Consider the following 25,401-nt stretch of genomic DNA (forward strand, 5'->3'; position numbering starts at 1 on the left):
AAGCCTAGGAAAAATTATTATTAAGTATTCAACAAGAGCAGAGGAGACATTACAGCATGCATTTCTAAGGTAACAGACCAACCACAAGTTTTTTTGTCCATATTTTCAGAGATATGTCCATGTGTTAATTTCTTAGTGCAAGAAACGATAGCCTTGATTTTTACGAACTGACTGAATTTACACTTCTTAAATGGTGGCTTGCCTAGCCATCTTTTGCTGATTTAGCCAGAATTGGTAACTACTCTGCCCATTCTTCCTTGCTATTCTGACCTTAGAACTCTCTTGCATCTTTTGTGCGATTGGGGCTCCAATAGAACTACTTGATCTGGAGTGCAAAAATCTAAATTATTAGAGGGAAAAAATTTTTTGTATTTTTTTACTTCCAGCTAGCAGTCATTGCATAAAGCCAGGGTATCTGTGGGATTGCCTGTCTTTGATTGTTTTTGCAGGAAAGATGGGCATATTCCAGGTTTTGTCTGTTAAGTAGGGATAAAGTAGGAATAAAGTATATATAATAGTTATCTTATCTTTGATAAAGTTACCCCCTGGAACAGCATCAGATATCCTTAATCCCTTTGGTCTTTCTTAAAGCATTATTGTAAATATCTGGTTGTTCCCCCATGTCTTTAATACCTTTTGAATCCAGAGCTGAAGGAAGATTTGTTGATTAATTTATTTTGTTCCAATCCTTAGATTAGAAGTGGAATGTATTTTTCAATCTTGTATACATTAATGTTTAAGATTGGTTCTGGTTGTTATTTTTATACTTTTGTTTTAATCTTTTTGTTCACCATCTACAGTCATTGTATTGTAATATGAATAACTGTATAAACGGTTAAAATAAATAACCATTTTTCACCCCAGCTCTGATACCCTGGACTATCCTACTATCATCAGTTCAATCCAAGATACTAATGATAAAAATAAAGTTAAACATCTTACTCAAGTAGAAATGTGAAGGTGTGTGGGGGAAAAAAATAAAAAAAAATTAGAGAATTTTTTTTTGTCATAATGTCTCAGAGTCAGGTCTGGGGGCTGAAATTTTGTTCTTCCTAACCACAGTTCTTCTATTTTTCCATTCTTTCACACTTCTGTCTTCAAAACCTTCCACAGAACCTTTTCATTTGTCTTTAATGTAATCAAATATCAAGAATCATGTTGAATCTGTCCACATTCTCTATCAGATTGTTCTGGATGCTATGATATACAGTACACCTATTAAGGGTAAAGGTTTCCCTTGCACATATGTGCTAGTCGTTCCCAACTCTAGGGATCTCCTGATGTATGTAGCATACACAACTACTGGTGGATGCAAAGTAGCAATTGCATTAAACTCTTCAGTTAGGAACATGTCTGTAATACTCACAAAAAAGTTGGAAGTAGGGGGATAGGATAAAAGGTAAAGGTAAAGGTTCCCCTCGCACATATGTGCTAGTCGTTCCCGACTCTAGGGGGCAGTATTCATCTCTGTTTCAAAGCCGAAGAGCCAGCGCTGTCTAAAGACGTCTCCTTGGTCATGTGGCCAGCATGACTAAATGCCAGAGGCGCATGGAACGCTGCTAGATTCTCACCAAAGGTGGTCCCTATTTTTCTACTTGCATTTTTTACGTGCTTTTGAACTGCTAGGTTGGCAGAATTGGGACAAGTAACAGGAGCTCACCCCGCTACGCGGCACTAGGGATTTGAACTACTGAACTGCCAACCTTTCGATCGACAGGCTCAGCTTCTTAGCACTGAGCCACTGCATCCCGGTACACCTATTACTAACATATAATTATTTAATATATTTCTCAGCCTACTGTTCAGCTGAAAACTCTGTGTGTCCGTGTGTGGGTGTATATAGAGTGATGGCAGGGTAACCAAGCAAAGGGTCTTTGGAAAGGATCATGTATAACAGGCTTCTTGACAAGACACTCTCCGGATGTGCTGCATGCAACTCTCATCAATTCCAGCCTGTGTGGCTGTTGAGTATACTGTATTGGCTGCAGATAATGGAAATTGGAGTATTGTCCAAGTGGAAGGCAACAGTTTTGGAGATCTGAACTGTTTTATTATTTTTTTTTCAAGAATTTTGTTACATCCAAATATCTATATTATTTTTTCACATTTCTTTCATTTACAAAAAATGTGGAAAAAAAGTAGTGAAGTAGTCTAATAAATGTTTTATACATGGTTTAGTTTATTATTTTTTATTTTGTTTTCTATAAATTTTGGATTGTTTAAGCCAAGATTAATAACATTGTGCCAGAAATATATAGAAAGATATTTTTTTATCGGTCAGTTAAATGAATACTGGACACTTATTTAAAAAAATAGAAAACAGAAATTGAAAGAAATGTAATATTACAATCATCCAGCTATAAGGAAGAAAAGTATGGAGACAGCATTGAAGAAGGAATTCAACAACTATTATATAAGCATCAGTGTAGCCCAAATAGCCTGGAGGGATAAGGAAATGACAAAATATTGTCCCACTTTGATTCCCTTCAGTACAAGAGGCAGAGGAAGAAACCCTGCCACGCTTAGGAGGAAAATAGTGATGTCCATTTTCCTTCTAAGCATATCCATCTGCTCTAAATCCATTGGGGATGTCAATGTATCTCTCCAAATTCATGGAGACCTAACCCAAACCTACACATGGATTTGTGCCCCATTTTTCCCATATATTTTACCCCATTTTTCCCAAGAAATATACAATAGATAAGGCAGGCTCCAAATGTCAAAGCCCTCCAAAGCATACCCATATGGTCTGAATCTGTTGGTGATGTCCATTTTGCTTTCTGAATTCTTGGACACCTAATCCTAAATGGATTTGCCCCCAATGGGATTTTCCCATGTATTTTACCAGGAAACATAGATAAGGCAGTCTCAAAATTAATTGCCCTTCTAAGCATACGTATGCGCTCTGAATCCCTTGACTATGTCCATTTATCTCTCCGAATTCATGGAGACCTATCCTTAACCCTAAGTGGATTTGATCCCCAATGGGATTTTCTCTTGTTTTTTATGAGGAAACCTAAATAAGTCAGAGTTGAAAAGTCAGAACTCTCCTAAACATGCCCATACACTCTGAATCTGTTGGCCATATCCATTTTGCTCTACAAATCCATGGAGACCTAACCCTAAATGGATTTGCCCCCAATGGGATTTTACCAGGAAACATAGATTAGGCATGGTTGAAAAGTTGAGCCCTCCTAAGGATACTCATGTGTTCCAAATCCATTGGTGATATCAATTTTCCTCTCTAAATTCATAAAGATTGTAGATATGGCAGTCTAGAAAAGCTTTTTTCCTTAGCTTTGGTGCTTTAGAGAATAAATTGACTCCCTTTTTTTCTGCAGCAGTCCTTCAATTATTGGAATATGATTATCAGGTCACCCCAAGGTTAAGCTAGGCATACCTAGTTTCCTTAGATATCTTTTTTTTTCCTGCTACAATATTTGCCATCAGACAAATAGGCATATGCATTTAGAAATGGGTCATGATTTGCACAAGACGCTGTTTCAAATTAAGCCGTTCCTATATCTGTAATTGAAACATGCAGGAAAATTATGGCCTGCATTTTGTTTTCTGGAAAATCTCTACCACTTCTATTAGTGTGAGAATGAAATTTCTCACTTCCCATTTTCTTAAGATTTGGGAATCATCACATTTTTTGTATGTGATCTACTGAGTTATGTTCTACATGAGAATCTGGGTTTGAATGCAATCAAGGGGAAAAGGAATAGGAGCACAGCTGAATATCAACACATTTACTTTGCATGCTGAAAAACGTTAGTTCAATTCCTACTCTTTCAGCAAAGCTAAAGTTTATGTTGCACCTGCTTCTATTTTCCATATTTGCCTGTCATTGCAATTTAAACTAGACAATAGGCAATTTGTGTTCAAGGGGCAGAATAAATGCTATGTTCCAGAATAACTTGAGGTTTTCTTTCAGTATGATACTTCAGCATTGCAGTATCCTTTATTCATCTTGAGTAAGATGCTATTCCACATCTGCATTTTTCAAGCTAGTAATCCTACTACCTGATATATGTGATTTCCAGCATGCAAAATCAATTACAAAGTTTCTGTGTACTATAGATAGCTGCCACTCATAATTGCCTCAGCACTAATGAATAAATGTCTCATCATATTTCTCCTAAACAATTGTAATCCATACACTGTTGTACTAAACCTCTAATTCTATATTGTCATCAGCATTGTAATCTCCTGTGACATATGTTCATAGATAACCAATGAGGCCAAAGAACTATCTTTGATCTACCAAAGATGAATCATTCAGTCACTTGTATGTTTTTGAGCCTCTCCTTTTAACAACTTTGTAGTAATTCTCAAATAACATGTAAAGTAATTTGCAGGATCTTGGATTTCTTTCTTTCTAAACTGTGCCTAAGATTACAAGAATACTTTCTTCATTGCAGGAAGTGATTTTCAGTCACTGACACTGACCTTTTCTCGAAGAACCTAAATATTTGCTAATTCACAGCTTGGTTTTTCAAATTTGTAATAGTTCCAGATTTTTCTTTTTCTTTTTTTTTTTTAAAAAAAACAACCTGATTAAATAAATACATGTGAGTTCATTAAATAAACTACACATGCTCCTGTTTTATTCTATGTAAAAATCATGATAATCTCTGACTCACTTCATGATTATTTCCACCATGAGACAAAAGTCATAAAGTGCTTTCTCAATCCTGCAGTTGATCCCGGTTCCCTTCCTGAGTCAGAAACTAAAGAAACTTTGTCTTATGATTCCAGCTTAGACCACTGACTCATCCCTTAAGCCCCTATTATGCACTGTTTCAGCTCTGCTCCGCTCCGCTCCAAGATTAGTCATACATGAGCTGGATGGTGTGTTAAGGAAATGCACTGGGCAGGAAATAGATGGAGGACTGTTTCCATTCCTGTGGGGGAAGGAAGTGATGAGCCTGCAGAGAAGGTGGAACCACCCATTATATAGCTAGAGCAAAGCTATCCAGGGCAAGGATGTTATTTTTAGGTTGTCAGGGTTGAACAGCTTGCCAACAAGAAGGCTTCAGGCCCTTGGGTAATGGTGTAGCTAGCCACTCCCTAGGAAAGACTCATTGTTTCTAATTTTTTGTAAAGCAAAGAAACATCCACTTCTAAGATTAGTCCAGCAAGTTAGAAGGATTTCACCGGACAACTCACAAATGTGAGTTTGTGAGTAGTGAACAGCATGTGGGTGGGAATGTTATGGTGGTGACCTTTACAAACTAGGTGGTTATGGGAAGAAAGCAGAGCAGAAAAGGGATTGAGAATATTATGTATTTGCTTAACATTTCCATTGACTTTTCTGGCAGCAGAAGAGCAAGAGGGCGAATTCTCAGTTCCTGCAATTTTATTACAAATCTTACCAACTGTCTAATGAGTTGGTTTCACTTAATCAAAAAGCTAAAGGTAAAAATAGTAGATTTTATACCATGTTTCCCCAAAAATAAAACCTATCCAAAAATAAACCCCAGCTTGATTTTTACACGTGCCCTCAATATACACCCTATCCCCCCAAAATAAGCCCTAGTTAAGACCCCGTTGCATGGGGTGGGGCGACCCGCACTGGTAAAAATCAAGCAAAGGTAAGGATGCAGGATGGTGGAGCTGCTTACTTTCAGACAGTTGCAGCCAGGCCTTGCACACACCGATACCTGCCTCGCCGGCCCACTTCTTCTGTGGCCGTTTGCTGCTGCTTGCACATGTCACCTCTGGCCTCTGTTTTGCTGTCAGTGGCCTTCAGGAAAGGCCTCTGCAGCTGATAAAAGAGTTCTGGATTGATGCACTTGGCGCCCCCTGGCCTCTGTTCCCTGTAGTGCGCACATCAATCCAGAGCTCATTTTCAGCTGCAGAGGGGTTTCCTGAAGGCCTCTGATGGCGAATCAGAGGCCGGGGGCGATATATGCGAGCAGCAGCAAGCAGCTGCAGAAGAAGTGGGCCAGTAGCGGCATAGCAAAAACAATTGATGGCAGGTGGACCAAGGCAGTCATAGAATGGATCCCATTTGATAAAAAGTATCCATGAAAGACACCCAAAACAAGTATTGGGAGCCCAATTGGCAAAAGAAAGCTAGGACCGTATTAGCTGGAAACAGGCAGAAAAGACCTTCATCCTGCAGTGGATAGACAGTGGCTCAAATGATGATGATGATACACTAAACTACACGAACCTGACTAAATTAAAGCCAAAACAAGCAAAGGAAAGTGATGGCTGCAAGTCATACCTTATTTCTTAAATAGTTCCTAAAATTGGTAACTCCATAGATCATGAAAGCTAGCTAGCTAGCTAGCTCGCTATCAACTACAGGTAGTTCTCAACTTAGAACAGTTCATTTAGTTATAATTCAAAGCTACAATGGCACTGGAAAAAAATGACTTATGACCATTTTTCACCCTTACAACCAGTGCAGCATTCTCACAATCACATTATCAAAGATGCTTGGCAACTGACACATATGTATGACAGTTGTAATGTCCCAGGGTCATGTCATTACCTTTTGCAACATTCTGACAAGCAAATTGGGGAAACCCAATTCACTTAACAACCACAATGATTCACTCAACAACTGTGGCAAGAAATGTCATAAAATGTGGCAAAAGAAATGTTACACGTAGCAACAGAAATTTTAGCCTCAATTGTGGTCGTAACTTGAGGACTACCTGTATCATCATAATTGCCTAGGAAGGAAAATGATTGTTGTTGCGTTCTTTTTTTTTTTTTAATTTGATTTATATGCTGCCCTTCTCCGGAGACTCAGGGCGGCTTACAATGCGTTAAGCAATAGCCTTCATACTTTTGTATATTTATACAAAGTCAGCTTATTGCCCCCACAAACTGGGTCCTCATTTAACCTACCTTAGAAAGGATGGAAGGCTGAGTCAACCTTGAGCCTGGTGAGATTCAAACTTACAGTAATTGCAGACAGCTGGTGTTAATCACAATGCTTTTAGTCTGCTGAGCCACCAGGCCCTTCACCAGGTTCTTGGAAATGGGAGGACTGAGCACCAGGGAAATTATAAAATGGGAGGACATGATATCTAACGCTAAATGCCTTGAAAGCCGTTGCCAAAGCCTTTTAGTCAAATGGGATTTTTTTTAAAGAGTCAAGTTAGTATGAGCACCATGAGTATAGGTGCACTATACTTTAGTTGTTAAGCATAGATATGGTCAAATTTGTAGTTGATTTGGGTTGCATTGGGTTGAATTAGATCAATACATACTATTGCACATCGCCTTCAGTGTGCCAATACCATTTCTCCCATTAACCTTTAGCAACTGTTATCCTATCCCCCTACCTCCAACTTTTTTGTGAGTATTACAGGCATGTTCCTAACTGGAGAGTTTAATGCGATTGCTACTTTGCATCCACCAGTAGTTGTGTATGCTACATACATCAGGAGATGCTTGCGCTAGGAGCTTACTACTGGGAATTTATGCTGATATTCTCAGTGGGTATCCCTTTCGCCTACACAGCTCACATGAGATCTGTAGTAGTTGTTAAATTACTTCAAGAAGATTCACCAGAAATGTACTGCTGTTTCCCTTAGGATGCCTGGAAGAGATAACACAGATGGCTCGGGAGTGAAATAGAACAACTTCCTTCCCCAAGCAGCAAATATTTGAGTGGGTTGCCTGTTCCAAAAAGACAGGATTCCTTTGGGCTGTTTTATTCCCGACTGGAGAATATAGATTTATTTTATTTTATTTTTTAGTCAGAACAGAGCAAACCCCAAAGCAGTAGTTATTTTATTTCCACAGTTGTGGCTCTGCAAACATTTTAAAATGCTGTACATTACTGAAACAAATATGGGGAGTTCACTATTGTTAGAAAAGAGAAGCATAAAGGCCCAGGGATTTAATAGCTCAATCCTTTGATTGTTCACTTGGAAGTAAATCCCATTAAACTCCCCAGGCTTTGCCCCATTTATAGTAGCATTCTATTACAAATCTTTCCATTTTAAATGATTTTGGAAAAACTTCTCTGTTTACTACTGAGAGGCATTAACTTAGGGTTTTGTTTGTTGTTGTTGTTTAGCAGTCGTGTTCATCTCAGTTCTTTCCAGATCTCAGTCAGGAGATATTTGCAATCTAGGCATGCTCATGGCCAGTTCTGCAACCCAGGTCACTCCTGCAAGGAATCTGTAGTTAATTTTCCCTTTGCAAAGTGTATGCTCAAGCTGAAGGAATACAAAATTCAAGAGGGATTATTTCCTACCCCAACAAAGGAAATAAGGCATTGGAGCCAAAATACTTATGGAAAGAGAAGGGGAAATTTAGCACGAAGCAAAGAGAGGTGATAAGTAACTTTTCAAAATGGAAAGAAGGGCAAAAGTGTACCATCTAATTCTGAGGGTAGAGGGTTTAGCCACATAGTGGTTTTTACTATCCTCTTTCCCCTCCAAAGTATATACTGTATACTGGAATTGCTAGTTAACATAGTTATTCCATAAGAAGATGAAGCCAGAGGCTGAGATGCTACCATAGGGGAGATTCATAACATTTCAGAATCAGTTCCAGATCTGTTTTACCCTCCACATCTGCAGTCTGGGAACGGAGTCAATTTCACAGTATATGTAAAATTATAGCAAAGATGGCCTTTTTCTCTTCAATCATTGCAATCTGACTAAGCTGGTAGAGAGTCTGCTTTCTCATTAATGGAAACTCTGGCTTGTTCTGCCTCCAAGTCCTTTCTTTCTCTCATTATCCTTATTAAGATTGGCAGAAGTAAAATTGGTCACAGTCACTTTCCCGATGTTTGTGAGAGAATGAAGAGTGGAAGCAGGGGTGGAAATGGGAGGGTGTAGAAGTGCCTCTGAGAGAGAATCATTTTGGATTGGATTTGATAATTTCTCCTTCTCCTCTATCAAGAAATTATATCACAAATATTAAAAAGAAATGGAAAAATGCAAGGAAATGCCTGATTAAAAAATATTTTTTTAAATATTAAAAAATATTTAAAATGGCCCAGAAAAAAAACAGTTCTTTGGCTTTTTGGGTTTTTTTTAAAGTCCATAGAAGCAAGATACGATTTTGTTTTCAGACCATATAAATAAATGGGAATTGTTCATGAATCACCCTCTTAAAGACCTGGATCCATGATGGTGAACCTATGGCATGTGTGCCCAAAATGGCACATGGAGCCATGTCGCCTGGCATGCGTGGTGTTGCCTGTTCCTCTTCCGGGTTTCTGGTGCGCATGCACCACGATGATCAGCTGGCCTTTGTACATGTGGCAGTGCAGGAGTGGGTTCTACTTACCTTTACTACCGGTTTGCTTTGCTCACGTGCGCGTGCGCTCTTCTGCGCATGCGCAGAAGCATTTTGGTGATGTCGGGGTCAGTGGGCGGGGCCTCCCGCCGGTTTTACTACCAGTTCTATAGAACCGGTGCGAACTGGGGGCAACCCACCACTGTGGCAGTGCCAGAAACCGGAAGAGCTGGTCTTCTGTTTTCTGGCGGGAGCACACATGCTGGCCAGTTTATCAGCGTGTGCGCATGCGTGGCAGTAACCAGAAGACTTGCTGGGCAGCATGCATGTGCACACCGGAAACCAGAAGTACCTTATCCGGCATGCGCATGCCCCCTGGGCAGCTCCTCTTCCTGGTTGCGGCCCTGATGAGCTCTGTTTTCGGCACTTGGTGCCAGGTGCACACACGTGTGCTCTCTTTTTGGCACTCGGTGCCGAAAAGGTTCGCCATCACTGACCTAGATCATATATGAAGAATTACAATGAAACAAGACCATCCTTTATTAAAACTATTGAAACAGTAAACAAAACTTTATAAACACATACATGTACCGGATAATATAGACTAGACCAGGAAGCTGAAAAACATCCTGGATGAAGACAATGGTAAAACTACTCCTGCTTGTTGCCAAAATCGTGGATGGTTATGTCCATATAATCTGCAGGAATTAAATTCAATTGAAGGCATCTACCTGTCCTTTTTTTTCCCCATCTCAGAAATGTTAAACAATGCAACTCTCCCCTCTTCATTATTCCCACTGCTGCACAAGAAGAACTGGGATATTATGTCAGCTGAGTTTCTGCTGGGTTAAATGAAGGTTCTAGCAGTCTACTTATCTTTTGATCTAATATGTAAAGCTGGTTTCCACAGAAGTAATAATTGTGTCTTACTTGGGGACCGAGTATAGGAGAAACGACAGCGCCTGGCTGACCCAGTTTAGCTACTATTTGAAGTTACTGTACAAGCTAACTGCACTATGCTATTTTTCTGTGTTCACACACATTGTTGAAGCCGGATTGTAGCCATTACCACTTAGTGTCACTTACCTCATCATGGTTACCAGATGGTACTAAGGACTACTTTCCATTTTCTATAAATATCCATTTGATATAACTATGCTGCTATTTTTAAACATTTGCATTAGGTCACTTAGTAACCTGAAATGCTGGGAGTTGCTACAATAAAAATCAATTGAGCACCCTTTTGTAAAACAGGCGTGCAATCTGTGAAGTCACACTAATGTCAGTTAAGCAAAAGAAGGGGACTTTATTCCATAAATTGGATTTCCATGTGATAAGGAAACCAAACATTTGACAGCATTCAGCAAACAGTCATATAAAAGGCAGAGTGATAAAGTATGGTAAATGTCATTAAAACCTTTTATTCTACCTAGGTATGACTCTGGTTTCAGAGCAATAAGGCGACAAGAAAAGAACTGGATACTTTTTGATAGAGCAAACTGCTCATTCATAAAACTCACTCCCATTAAATATGCAGGGAGACCTATACTCAGCTGTTGATCCTCTATGCTGCCTTTTGACTTTTCAGGTCTGGTCTACCACTAGTGAAAATGAGGTGGCCATCTCAGATACTAGATCTGGGATATTGCAAATAAGCAGAAAATAGTTATTACATTTATTATGTTTTTATTATCAAGGATAGATATATCTCAGGCAACCAAATTCCCTGGCCCTTTCCAGTTATTTTTCTTCCTAGCTGAATTGGTTGCAGTCTCCTTCTTACAAATGCTTTTTTACTACCTTTTCTTTGCTATTTTATCTAAAGTCTTCTGCCTACATCATACAGTTTAATTTATAGTCACCCTGTACCAGTATGACATATAAGAGACAACAGAAAAAGCACACAAATTCGTTGAGTATAATCACTCTTGTTTCTTCCTTTGGAGACACTGTTGTCAACTTAAGACTTTGGTACAACTTTCTTCCACCTGCTACTAGCTGGAGTCTTAATCTGAAGGGCACAAGTTTGGGAAAGACTGCTTTAAATTTATATCTACACAATGGGGATACTCAGGACGATTCTAGGGCTATTTCAAGCATTACAAAGATTGTCATTTGGTGGTTTAGAGTCAGATATATTACTGGGTGCTCATGCCAAATTAAATTATCTAAAGATTACTTGAAATCAGCAGATCATTCCTAAATACAGTAAAGTAGACTGCTAAAATAACAATTAGGTAACTAAAACAACTAAATTCCTATCAAATATGGTGAAATGTTCTTCCAAGTATATATGCTGTATTGTCACTACTTACCTTACATTAAGTCAAAGGAGTCTCACCTGTTATCACTGCCTACAGACAGATAGGACAATTAGCCTGACATCAATATATAGGAAAATCCTGGAAAAGATAGAGCAGATTTGCAAGCACCTAGAAATGAGCAAAACTGTTACAAAAAAGGAACATGGGTTTGTTAAAAACAGGTCATGCCAGACAAGCCCTATTGCTTTCTTTGATAAAGTGACTAAATTAGTGGATCAGAGAAATACTGTGGACTTAAGTTTACTTAGATTTCAGTAAGGCATTTGACAAAGTAGATCATGGCCTATTTCTTGGTAAATTAGAAAAATGTGGGATAGACAACATCACCACCAGATGGATTCACAATTAGCTGACAAATCGCTCTCAACATATAGTCCTCAATGGAACTACTGTATATCTACACAGAGGGAAGCTTGCAGTGGAGTAGCTCAAGGCTCTGTCTTAGGCCCAGTACTCTTCAATATCTTCATATATGATGTAGATGAGAGGATATAAAAGGATTCATCAAATTTGTATACAACAGCAAGCTGGGGGAGGGAGGGAGGGGTTTGCCAACACTTTAGAAGATAGACTGAAGATACAGAAGGATCTTGACAGAGTACAGAGAAGAGCAACAAAGATGATATAAGGAGTCTGGAGACTAAACCATATGATGAACTAAGGAACTAAGTATGTCTAGAGTATTGAAGAGATTAGGGGTGATATGTCCTCCAGTACTTGAAAGGCTGTCATAGAGAAAGGGGGGGGGGTCAACTTATTCTCCAAAACACCTGAGGGCAGAACAAGAAGTAACAGATAGAAGATTATTAAAGAGAGATCCATCCTAGAATTAAGGACAAATTTCCTGACAGAATTAATCAGTGAAGCTTCTAGAAGTTGTGGCTGCTTCATCATTGGAAGGTTTCAAGAAGAGTTTGGAAAATAATTTGTCCAGAATAGTATAGAAACTCTTACTCAAGTAGTGGATTGGACTAGAAGATCTCCATAGTCCCTGTTATTTCATCCTGTTATTTCAGGTATTACTTCAAATCCTGGTATTGTACTTCTATATTCTATGGCAACAGTTATATGAAGTTAGATCGTTTTGAAAGTGAATCCTGCCATATGTCATTAATCACTGTAGCAATAGCAATAGAAGCAGTTAGACTTGTATACTACCTCAAAGTGCTTTATAACACTTTCTCAGGTTTATAATATCATATATTGTCCTCAATAATCTGGGTCCTCATTTTATCAACCTCAGAAGGATGGAAGGCTGAGTCAACCTCGAGCCCCATCAGGATTGAACTCCAGGCTGTGGGCAGAGTTAGCTTGCAATACTGCATTTTAACCACTGCACCACCAGTTTCAAGTTACACAAAACATTTTCTTACAATTCTGTGAACATGCATTACTCCCATCCTTGAGTTAGCAGAAAAGTGTGTCAACATAATCTGCACTGTTCCCTCAGCTGAACTTTACTGTGTCTCAAGAATGACTGAGCAGTGATGCTATCCTAAAAAATTTAATATAGAACAATTTTAGAATAGTATTAGCAGATTTTCTCACTTCTCATCTCTTCCTGCATCTACCAATCATCAAGGGAGAAAAGAAGAAATGGGCCATTAAGGAGAGATTCCTATACTGCTTGCACAGTCTAGAAACTGAAACAATGTTTGGGGTGATGGACTGCAATTTGAGGATAAGCCTGTCATTCTTTGAATCTGATGATCTCCTTCCCTCTCATTTCCACCACATACATACAAAATTAGGAAGAATTGAGGAGAACATTGAGGAGAAATAACCAACTGTTCATTCCATTATCATTAGGTTCCAACTTAAACCATTGGTAACCCTAAACAATTGGAAAATAAAGCTGTTTATGAAAATTGAGGGCTACTGTACAGGGTGAACAGTCTGAGGGATGTGATTTGTTTGCAACTTTTGAAGAAGATCCTTGTCTGTGGCCATGAGGTTATTAAATTACTGTTTAATACTATTTAAATGATATTTAAGTTACTATTAGGCAATAGGTCAGCAGCAATAGCTGAAATGGGAAGTTCATAAAGTGGAGAAAATGTTGAATTAATCAGGTGAGTGTCCCTGATTAAGGATGGAAACTGAGGTTTCTCACCTTGTCACTATGTTGCAATTCCATTTTTCTGACTCCAGTGAATGGATGAGTGAGGCTTTTATTTTTTGGTTCAGATGGGATTGCAGGTGGCTTTGTCCAGGGGCAAGGAGTGTCAATTTGGATTTGATAAGGTTAGACAAGAGAGGAGCTAAGTTTGACTCTAATCATATCCAAAAGACAGGAGGTGCAGCCGCCATGTTGTTTGTTGCATCTAATTTTTACACCATATATCTCACCTTTTTTCTTGTGCAAACCTCAACAGTGGTTTTGGTACACAGAGTTGCCTAACACATTGCAAACTATATTCCAAACTATATGCCAGAGATGGAAATCCATGTGAGATTTTGATTTGGAGACAGGGTGAGTTATATATCTCCTTCCTGCCCTGAGTTACTTAAGCAAAGTCCCCAAATGACCTCATTCCAATTATTTTCAGGATTTGCACTGAGCCAGAGCACAGCTCTTCCTTAAAGCCAAAATCCGAAGCTCCAACATCCTCTAAAAGCTTTAGGAGTGTCTCTCAGTGGCCGCCAAAAATTGTTTCCAAATTTAAAAATGAGAAAATATTAAATGTATGACTAGAGTATGGCAGTAATAAAGATTATTGTTGTGCAATAATGGGATTTAGTTGGAAAGAGATGCTTCAGAATTCATGTGAATGTACTGTATATACACCATCTTTTTAAAACTCCTTAAATCAGTCAAATCTTTTTCTAGGCTTATGCAACTGCTGTGGAGAAGCTTCTACTATAACTATGTGATCCTAGAAACAGATATGACTGTTAGAGACTACAGTAGCAAATAGAAGCTATATTAATGCTTCACAATTTTTGAAGTGTTATTCTTGGCCCTAACAAATTACACATTCCTGCTTAAAGGAAAACAATGGGTACTGAACCATTTGCTGGTTAAATGAATGTAAAAACTAACTAATTAAATACTAAACAATACTTCATCTTCCACTGTTGTATAGACAGGATCCAAAATACACAAGGCTAATCTGAAATAAGATAATTCCTTTCCTTTCCAAAGATTTTCCCACTGTAAACCTATCATTCTGAAAGAATCTAATAAAAAATGAACCACCATACTAATTCCATTCCTGAAAGGAAATAGCCAGTCTGGAATTGTTCAGTGTCCAGTGATTTTGAATTAGTTGTTCTGGATGCAGAATTCTTCTTAAGTTAATTTGTGTGCTCCAAACCTGATACATTCTGCTGTTTGTATTCATTCTCTTTTGTGCTGATATATAGGAAACACTTATTTCCATTTATTTGTTAATTAGCATTTTTTTTTATTTCTCCAGAAAACTATTTCTAAAGAAGTACAACAGCATTAAACAGATCTCAATCTGTCTTCTGCTTAGAAAAGGAAAGGAACAAAGTCATGGCATCACCTGTATCAAGGTGATCTTAGCCCCCATATCTGTCACCATGGTATCTGGCTGACGTTCAAGGAACTGTTTTGTATAGGCAGGTTTTCGAGGTTTCACCCTTGTCCAGCTTTTGATGTAGAAAAGGATCAATTAGAAACAAAAAAAAAATATAAAATAGTTTGGTTTCTATAAGTACAGGAAGCTTTCTGATCTCCTGGATTTATTGTTTCTGAAGCTTCTTCTACTATTAAAGGTAAAGGTAAAGGTTCCCCTCACACACATGTGCTAGTCGTTCCTGACTCTAGGAGGCGGTGCTCATCTCTGTTTCAAAGCTGAGGAGCCAGCGCTGTCCGAAGACATCTCTGTGGTCATGTGGCCAGCATGACTAAACACCAAAGGCACACAGAACACTGTTACCTTCCCACCAAAGGTTGTCCCTATTTTTCTACTTGCATTTTTTACGTGCTTTCGAACTGCTAGGTTGGCAGAAGCTGGTACAAGTAACAGGAGCTCACCCCATTACTCAGCAATAGGGATTTGAACTGCTGAACTGCTGACCTTTCGATCAAGAAGCTCAGCATCTTAGCCACTGAGCCACTGCGTCCCTCTCTTATTTATTATCTGAAATAATAAATACTATTATTTCAGTCTAAATCAACAACCATCTGAAGAGGCAACATTAATTGCCAAACCTGATGTGAAGCATGACACCAATGGTGCCTCTGTTAAACTGACAATTTTTCCTCTCTTTGAATTAGGGATATTTACATTTTGAAATGTGGTTTCTCCTCTTTGTTTAAAGGCTATATGACTACATCCATGTGTACACACACCTACAAACAAGGGTTATTTCATTATATGTCTCCTTTTTTTGTCTGTAGTATAGTAACTGCACTGGTGGATCCCAGTTTCAGGACACGTTAGCCAAATAAGTAAAAATAAATTGTCTATTCTGTGCCATGGTGAGTTTACTCACTGCAATTCCTTGTAGCTATTCCTACCATGCTGAGATTAGCTATCTGATGCCATCAAAAAGTGTGGGCTTCAATTGTAAACATTTCCTAGCTAACACTGAAAATTGGGAGAGCTGAAGTCCACATTTCTACACAATATTCATTAGTTTATTTCAATCATTGGCTATTCTAGCTGAGGGATGATGCATTTTTTAAAAAAATCCAAATCTTCTAGAGGACATCAGTTTAAAAAAAATTGCTGTAAGATTTTATTTGGAAGCATTGTGAGAAAGATTGCCCAGCTCTAATCCTGTACACCCCGCATGCTTAGCAGGTTTAAAGAAGGGGCGTATTATGAAGGCTCAATTTCCAGAATATTGACAGAATCAACAAATACCAAATTTTGATATCAGCACTGGGTGGTTAAATAGCATAGTTCTCCTGCAGAGTTTCAGTCCTATGATTCTTTATGTGAGAGAACAGAACATAGCTATTAGCACAAATACTTGATACTATGATAAGAACTTTACTTTGATAGCTTGTAGAACTGGGATATTGTTCTTATAGATTAAAGTAAAGAAGGAAAACATTCTATCAGCTTCCCACTGACATTTTTCACTGCCTTTTATTCCATATAAACAGAAGGGGCAACGTTTTTTGCCTATTCAGTAATATACTTAATGGTGTTTGTGTTGTGAATGGCAGCTGTGAGGTCCCTCAGGGAGTATTTATTATAGTTACTTGTCAGATACATTATAGCAAATCAGTAGAAAGAATTGGGGGAAATGAAAAAAAATGTTTGTTATAACAGGTACAACATTATACATCTGCAAACAACAATCAAAGGAGTTACCTTTTAGTACAAAGTATCCTGATGCAAAAACATTAGAAAAAAATCTTAAAAAGAAATTTCTAAATCTCAATTTACCTCTCCACTCCCTACACATAATTACATAATGGCTTTCTATGAGGATACAAAATTTAAAAAAGAAGACATATACAGTAATAGGGATAACTTTTGGGATTTTTTTTAATGCGGATATAATAGAGATTGCAGCAACAGTGATACACAAGGCTCTTCTGTTGGTCCTGATGGTTACTTTGAGGTGTGGACTCTGATATTGTTTGTCATCACTGTAACACAGTAATGATAATCTGAAATTTATGAGATAAAAGGAGCTTTAGCCACCTTTTGAGAGGTCAGGGATAAGTTTTCACCAATGGTGAAATCCAAAAAATTTTTTACTACCGGTTCTGTGGGCATGGTAAAGTGGGCGTGGTGTGGCTTGGTGGGCTTGGCAGGGGAAGGATATTGCAAAATCTCCATTTCCACCGCACTCGGGCCAGCCAGAGGTGGTATTTACTGGTTCTTCGAACTGCTCAAAATTTCCGCTGGTTCTCCAGAACCTATCAGAACCTGCTGGATTACACCCCTGGTCTTCATTCACAAAGTAGAGCAGAAAATAAAAACCTGTAAGGAATGAAGGATTAGGGAAGTGATAAACGAAACAATAGCACACCTAAATAGGCGACTTGATAGAAATATCAATAAGGAGGAAAATCTCTTAACATCATTTTCTCCAGAATCCAGATTAGATGTCAACCTTTGTGGCAACATCTAATATCCTTGCCACTCTGACATATTTAATAATTGAAATTGAAATTTACACAACACTATTATATTTGTCTTAGAAGCAGTTTGCATGGTAGTCTTGAAATTTTTATTGATGCAGTAGAAAAAAATGAATGATAGACCATGATTTTTGCATGCTTCCTTGGTAATGTAGCACAAAAATTACCAGAGCTACAGAGGAGTGCTTTATTTTCAAAGCAAAGTACTTGTTAAATAGGATTAGAATCAGACGTCTTTGCCATGAAAACAACAACAATAAAAAATTCAGATCATCCTGCTTGTCTCCAGGAGTTTTAAGATTACTTCTCCCATAACAGATAGCTAGAACATTCAGCTGTCTGACAATTATGGAGTTAGGGAACAACATCCAAAATATGGCTGATGTGAGGCATAAGATAAACAATTCCATCATAAATTATAAGCAGAATTCAGTCACACTATTGCTACAATGCTGCATCCTTGATCATTGACATGCCCTTCGGTTAATCTAGTACAGCTGCAGGAAAGGGGGAATGAAGAGATACCACAAAATCGGAGCATATAGCCTTCCTGAAATAGTTCTGTTTTGCTCTTCAGGTCAAGACACACTGGGAGAAGGGAAATATGCTAGTGATGTGATATTCTTGCTTGCTGAATGTTATACATTGTTCAGGCACAAATAAATAAGATGTGGAATCTTTAGAGAAAATATACCTTTACAAGATAATTTGCTCTGGATTTTTTTTAAAAAATTATTTGCTACAGAGATGATGTGAATTCTTACAAGATTTCTAGTTGGTCTGTTGGTAGACTTAAAACATTTTTAAAAAAATTTGTATTAAGTATCCTTAATATTTAATTGCTCAATTACATTTGCATATTGCCCAAATCATACTGAGGGATGAGATAGCTTTGAATTCAACAATCAGAAGGTAATTCTTACTGTTGAAGAAGAAATGTAAAAAAGGTATTTCTTTAGATCTAAAAAGAAAGCTCATACCTTATTTTAATAATACCAAATAAAAGAAACCTGAGAAAAACTGAATAACTTGGGTCTAATTCACATGATCAACAACAAAAATAATTCACTATTCTGCAAGTTGATCTCCCAACCTTAGCCGAGGCAAAATGAAAGTTGATTAAAGTTACCTATCTACTAGCAAAGTACCACACTCTCTGAAAAACTGCAGGTAGTTCATTAATAGCAGATTGTTTTGTTAATGTAAGAAGGGAGAAAAACATCTTACAGATTTATTTTCTTTAATCAGGATGTCTTTTAAATCTCTGCTTCCTTTTGAACACTGGCTGATTAAAACACAGCTCATGATGAGATACTCAATATCCATTAAGGACCATCCTTTTCTTCCCATTACTGTAGTTTCCTCTGATAACCCCTTTCTGATATCAAAGCAAATAGTCTGCAAATAATGGAAGTTTTATTCCATTTTGAAGATGTAGCAATAATCCTAATTTATATATTTATAGATAGAAATATACTTCATCAACATTTTGGAAGTGGAAGGATAGCCTCTACTCTCCAACACAAGCCCCCAGTTTGAATCAAGTTCAAGTTGTCCAATTTGAAGGACTTCTATTCCTTAAAAAAATGTATGACACTAATCGCAAACTGGTGCCCTGTACATGTTGGCTTTCCTATCAAGAATCTTATTCACAGTGGTGGCTGTACAGAATTGCAGAACTCATAACATTACAAAAGGATGGATAGATGTGCAGAACGAATTAGTCATTTTATTAAGCTATAAAGTTAAGAAGATGTTAAAAGAGATACAAGTCTGTGTTTCTTTTTTTAATTATTTGAAAATAATGATTAAGTATTAACCATTAATAACTATTCAATTTTAAATATATAATTTAAAAACAGCTTGCTTTTTGCCACAAGAAGCATACAGTATGTGTGTTTTAAAATGCTTACTACATAGCATATTTATTCTCTTTATGCATATTTTCACTCACACATGCACTTCAATTTGCATTTGTTTGCCTATCATCATGATTACAGAAATGAAGGGAGATGTGAAACACACATAGCAGATTTTGCACTGTAATGCAAACAAGCAGTCAAAGAGCTACTTCAAAAAGAGAGAAACTAGCCTAAAATCAGTTCACAAGAAAAAAAGAGAGTTATTTATGCAGTATAGAAATCCTCCACCTCATGGACCAGGATACAGAGAAAGCTGGACGTCCCTGTTCAACTTTGCCAGAAGATAGTAAGAAATGATGAGGAGAGAGAGGGGGAGGGGGAGAAATCCATCAGCTCAGCTCCCATAATCAGTCAATGTCATTAGACAAGATAGGTTTGGAATTGTTTCTCCAGTAGAGAAAATACTGTTCTCAAAAAAAAAATTTAGAAGAAAAGGCAAATAAAACACTATAAAATGGCATATTTACCTTTTTTCTTGAGTAACAAAAAAAAAATCTGGTTTTCTGATAATTAGAAACGTCCATATAATGCTTGCAGTCTACAACCATTGACTAGCTACAGAACAGTGTTCAGAGTACTGTATAACATCTGTATAACAAAAAGCTTCAATTTTAGACTTCAATTATGCAGTTTGTGTTCAGGGGAGGCAAGAATGGCACTTGAACTTTAAGTGTTATGCTGACAGCTACATACCTGAGAATGAAACTAGGTGAAAACAAAATTGATATTTGATTTAATTAATATTAAAATATAGTGAATATAATTTTTCTCCCTTCTATTTAATGTTCTTTTTTTCTATTATACAAAAAAAAAACCAAAAACCCACCTCTCTTGAAGTAAGAGCACTTTAAAATTCAACCATAATTTCTACCCAAATTTTAGGTTAGCACATTTAAAGGCATCCTTCTGGATACTATTGCTGTACTGGAGAATTAAGAATATCACATAGGCATTTCACAGGGGCAATTTCAAGCTATTCATTCATTCATTCATTCATTTCCAAGACTTGCATTTCTGGCTAAATTCATGCTGATGCTTTTCTCAAGATAGTAGATAGTAATGCCAATCTCTAATAGAAAATATAACATCGTGATGGTGAATCTATGGCACGTGTGCCAGAGGTGGCATGCAGAGCCTCCTCTTCTGGCATGCACACTGTCACCCCAGGTCTGTGCATGCACATACGCATGTCCACATATGCACATGTCCGCACATGTGCACATTCATGCACGCCCATGCATGCTGCATACATGACCATGCATGCACACATTTGCAAGTCTGCGCATTTACGCACCTTTCCGTTTGGGCATGCGTGTGTGCACAGATTGGCCACTCGGTGCCTAAAAGGTTCACCATCACTGATATAGCACATATCAATGGTCTGTTAACTAAGCTTCTTTTAATCTTTCTTTCCCATGTAATTGTCCAACCAATTTTGATGATTTCTAAAGCAACCATTCTAAGGACAGCAGAAACATCCATGGGTATACAACTTTTAACAATCAATGCCTATCATTGGTTATGTTGAAAATTAAATTATAAAAATGTAAGTCATGGTTATTTGGAGCTGTATTTCTAGGAGGCATTGTGAAGACTGGATACATTTTTAATTTGCTTTTTCTCTAGCTGTGATTATCAGGCTACTGCAATCAATATTCCAGCTTGATAGTTATTCAGACCAGCTTTGAATGGGCAAAAGCAGTTGCAGTCATTATTAAGAAGAGTAACCTCTTTGTAAATAGGTCTATATTAGTTGAACTTGGCTCATGCATTTTTATAAGTGCATGGATGTTAATATTTTTTTTTCCACCAGGATTTTAGATTTGGTAGTGGCCGAACGTGTAAATCTTATACCATATAATGACATTGAAAAACAAACCAACAACCAATGGAAGGTGGAGTTCTTCATTGTGTTTCAGTGTGTTATTGCTGCTAATAGTTCAATAGGCTTTAGTAATGTTGATTTTTGCATTTGTCAGTGAGAAAAAGGGACTATCTGTAATCTGTTCATGCTTTCTGAGAAAGATTTCTAGCAGCCTTCTCTTGGTTAGGAGTAAGATAATTCTTCCCTGTGACAGAATGCCATATCCCTAAATGGAAGCAGCAATGAATGCACAATTACTCTGGACTTACAAGGAGCTAACTCATTTAACAGTGGAGGCAATACATTGACCTGGCAGCAATTCTCCTGGAGGCTCTCTGCCCAAAAACATCCCATATTTTAGTTTCTCTCATTCCCTTTTTGTGCCCCTGACAGTGTGGAAGGTAACATTTATGTTTTTCAAAGCTGTCAAGTTTGCATGCTAGTCATCTTTTCCGAGCCTGAAAAATTCCTAAAAAGCAATGCATTGCAAAAGGTAATGCTATTGTTTACAGTGTCAACTCTTTCCAGGGTGGGATGATATTTGCCAAGTCTGCAAAGTTGTACTTTCCAAAAAGGGAAGGGTATGCTCCCACTCTTATTGCATCAAAGTAGCTTATCTTGACATACTGCTATGATTGGCGTTAAGCCAGAAGGAAGTTATCTTTATACATAGCACATATGTACACACCAAGAGCTGGTTTATCAAGAGGGGATTTTTTACTCAAAGGTAGAGGCTTAGTGGTATAGTCAAGGCTATGGTTTTCCCAGTTGCAATGTATGGCTGTGAAAGTTGGACCATAAGAAAGGTTGAGTGCCAAAGAATTGAGGCCTTGGAACTATGGTGTTGGAGAAGACTCCTGCGAGACCCTTGGACTGCAAGGTGATCAAACCGATCAGTCCTAGAGGAGATCAACCCTGATTGCTCTTTAGAAGACCGGATCCTGAAGATGAAACTCAAATACTTTGCCACCTAATGAGAAGGAAGGACTCCCTGGAGAAGAGCCTAATGCTGGGGAAGACTGAGGGTAAAAGAAGAATGAGGTGGCTGGATGGAGTCCCTGAATCAGTAAGTGTGAGCTTAAATGGACTCCAGAGGATGGTAGATGACAGGAAGGCCTGGAGGAATGTTGTCCATGGGGTCATGATGGGCCGGACAGAACTTCACAACTAACAACAACAAATAGGCTTAGTCTTTCCTGCTACTTAAGCAATTCAGGGTTCAGAAAAACAATGACAACAGTTTGTGGTTGCTCAATGTGGCTGACCTATCTTTTACTGTTGACCCTTGGATTTTATTTATATATTTACTGCACATCCCAGCCATAATGTGTTTTAGTCAGGTCTTGTATTGCTCTGTCCTCAGCCTAGGAGGGTGATATCATTTGGTTTTGGAAGCAATGGCCACATAGTATGAGTACGTAAGGTTTTATTCCAAAACAGGATAGGAAAGTAACAGAACATGAGGCAGCAATAAAAAAAAATATATTCAAGAATACAATAAGACAAAGAAAGAAAAATGTTATGCCCTTTCTGACAATCATGACACCTAAGTTGTTATAATAGAATGGAACTCTTTAAAGCCATAAAAAATGCAGCACTCTTCTAGCTAGATCTACACTGAAGTTCCATCCCATGGTGGGTTTCTGACATCTTAAATAGTTCTTAAATAGCATGATTGACATCTGTTTTTGATGGCCACATTTCATTAAGGACAAGGAGGATGAATTTATCTTATCTTGGAATGCATTGCCTTGTCCTGCCAGGAATGAGACCAATTGTTTCAAGGTTATGGATATCTGCCAAGAATGAGACCATCAAGGTTAAGCAGTATTAGTTTATAGCAGTAGCCAATGAGACCATTTCAAAGTTAAGAAGCATCTGTTTCTCAAGCTTTTGAATTAACAATGAAAAACATCATTCTATTCAAGTACCCCCCTCCAAGGACAGGATAAAACAAAGTCTGACTGAAATATAATCCTATAGGGACTAAAATAAATGCTTGTTTAATTCTGTAATATATACTCAACTATTAGAGATAAATATAAGGTTCCCATTAACCTAAAGGAAAGAGGTATCCAAATCCTCCTTGCCAATCTTCCAGTAAAACCACCAGCATTACAGTAATATATGTATAATTTTCTGACTTTCTTCCATATGATCTTCCATATATACTGTATATGATACATATACAGTATATATGTACCATTTTCAAGGAGGACATCAGGAGTCATTTGGAAGTCACAAACCTCATTAATAGAGAACCAGAGGAATTATGGAGTAAAGTTACAGAAGCCATTAAGGAGGAATATGATTGTTTAGGGTAATATGCTGAGTTTATAAAATGTTTAGAGAGGACGATAAAGCACTATGAAGCGATATATAAGTCTAAGTGCTATTGCTATCTAATCAATCATGACTTTCATTTACTGTACCTTGAGTTGAAGCCACTATTTTCTTTCTAAAAGAGAAATGACAGAAACAATTGTTCTAGCTCAACACATGTAGGGGAGTTGCATTAGGCCATGGCTCAGTTTTGAAAGGTTCAGTTGGTCAATACTTTTCTTTCATGGTAGTAAAAATATTTTTCTCTGGCTTCTACAGAGGAAAAAAAAATGCATTGAAAAATTGCATTGGAAAAATTACATTGACTTAGAAGAAAATAGAAGGCTCAAACATAATTCTTTTGCCAGGCTTCCCAGAATCTTATAAAGGCTTTAGTTGACACAGTCAGCATCAGCAATTTAAGAATAAAAAAGTCAGGATGGCAGTGTGTGACAATCAAAACCCCATTTCTTTTTTACCTGTGTTGCTTTGATTTCATGAATGGAACTCCATTCTCACAGGTACGACCAGCATTTTGCTGAGGCAGTCTTACCCAATATGGTGTCTTCTAAATGTAGTGGCTATGAATCATGGCAGTCACTTCCAACATGTCTGAATGAATCACTATTACTAATGACCAAATGGTTAATGTGGCAAGTCTTCCTACTTAATCATCTTTTGTGCTTGTTAGAATGAATGAATTGTTCTGGAGTGGAATTAAGAAAGAACTGTTGTAACTGGGGAATGATCAAGAGCAAACACAGACCAGCTGATGCTAAGATCAGAGCTACATTGCTAAACCACATACCATAACCCTGACTTTTTGCCAGAGGAGTAACCCCTTCATCAATTGTCATCATTTCCTAGAGTACATCTTAGTACTGTATACCTATAGCAGTGTTTCTCAACCTTTGGCAACTTTAAGTTATGTGGACTTCAATTCCCAGAATTCTAGGAACTAGCTGGTGAACTCTGGGAGGTGTAGTCCACACAGTTTAAAGTTGCCAAGGTTGAAAAACACTGCCCTATAGTGTTCCTTCCTCTTTCCACTTTTAACATCCGCAACTCTATGAGTTTCAGGTAAAACAACTGTCCGAAAGTGCTCAGTGGGTTTGCTAGCTCAGCTTGGGTGGACTTGCACCTACCTGTCCCTTTGACTATTTGCATATTTAAAACGTCCTCTGATACCCAAAAATGTAAAGCAGGGGTGTCAAACTTGCCATGTCACATTACCATCACTTGATGTTTTGTGACATTTTTCCCATTTATGGAGCTGGGGTGGGTGTGGCCGGTGCATGACACATCCAGCCTGGGGGCCACCAGTTTGACACCTCTGAAAAGTATATCAATAGATCTGGTTGCTTCTACCTAAGATTTGAATCATGTGAACGTTTGTGATTTTGCAGGGTAAAGAAAAAGCGTCTTTGAATATAATGACAAGTCAGCTAGTCAATGAGTTAAAATTAGACTGAAAAAGGTGTTACACATGACTGAATCTATGTCTGCTAATTTCTAAAGCTGAGTTCAGTAATTTAGCCAAAGATTGAGAATGAATTTCTATCATCCTATCATTGTTAAATACAAGCTGTAATATTACCTGTCCATCAATGAATGGAGAATATATATTTAATCTATGTTTGAGGAGTCTGCAATAACCAGAAAGTTTCAGTCCCAATA

General features: G+C 37.8%; 1 long non-coding RNA gene across 1 annotated transcript; it reads right to left on the bottom strand.

Annotated features, from left to right (window-relative positions):
• Positions 1 to 16,996: 16,996 nt before the first annotated feature.
• LOC148114558 (uncharacterized) lies at positions 16,997 to 24,708 on the bottom strand. The gene is made up of 2 exons (XR_015732856.1): positions 24,204 to 24,708; positions 16,997 to 17,455 (listed from the first exon to the last, which is right to left on the bottom strand). It is a non-coding gene; the product is annotated as an uncharacterized LOC148114558 (long non-coding RNA).
• Between the last annotated feature and the right edge of the window lie 693 nt (positions 24,709 to 25,401).

This window comes from Pantherophis guttatus, chromosome 3 (assembly GCF_059756535.1).
Source record: "Pantherophis guttatus breed Tessera chromosome 3, ASM5975653v1, whole genome shotgun sequence".
NCBI classification, from domain to species: Eukaryota; Metazoa; Chordata; class Lepidosauria; order Squamata; family Colubridae; genus Pantherophis; species Pantherophis guttatus.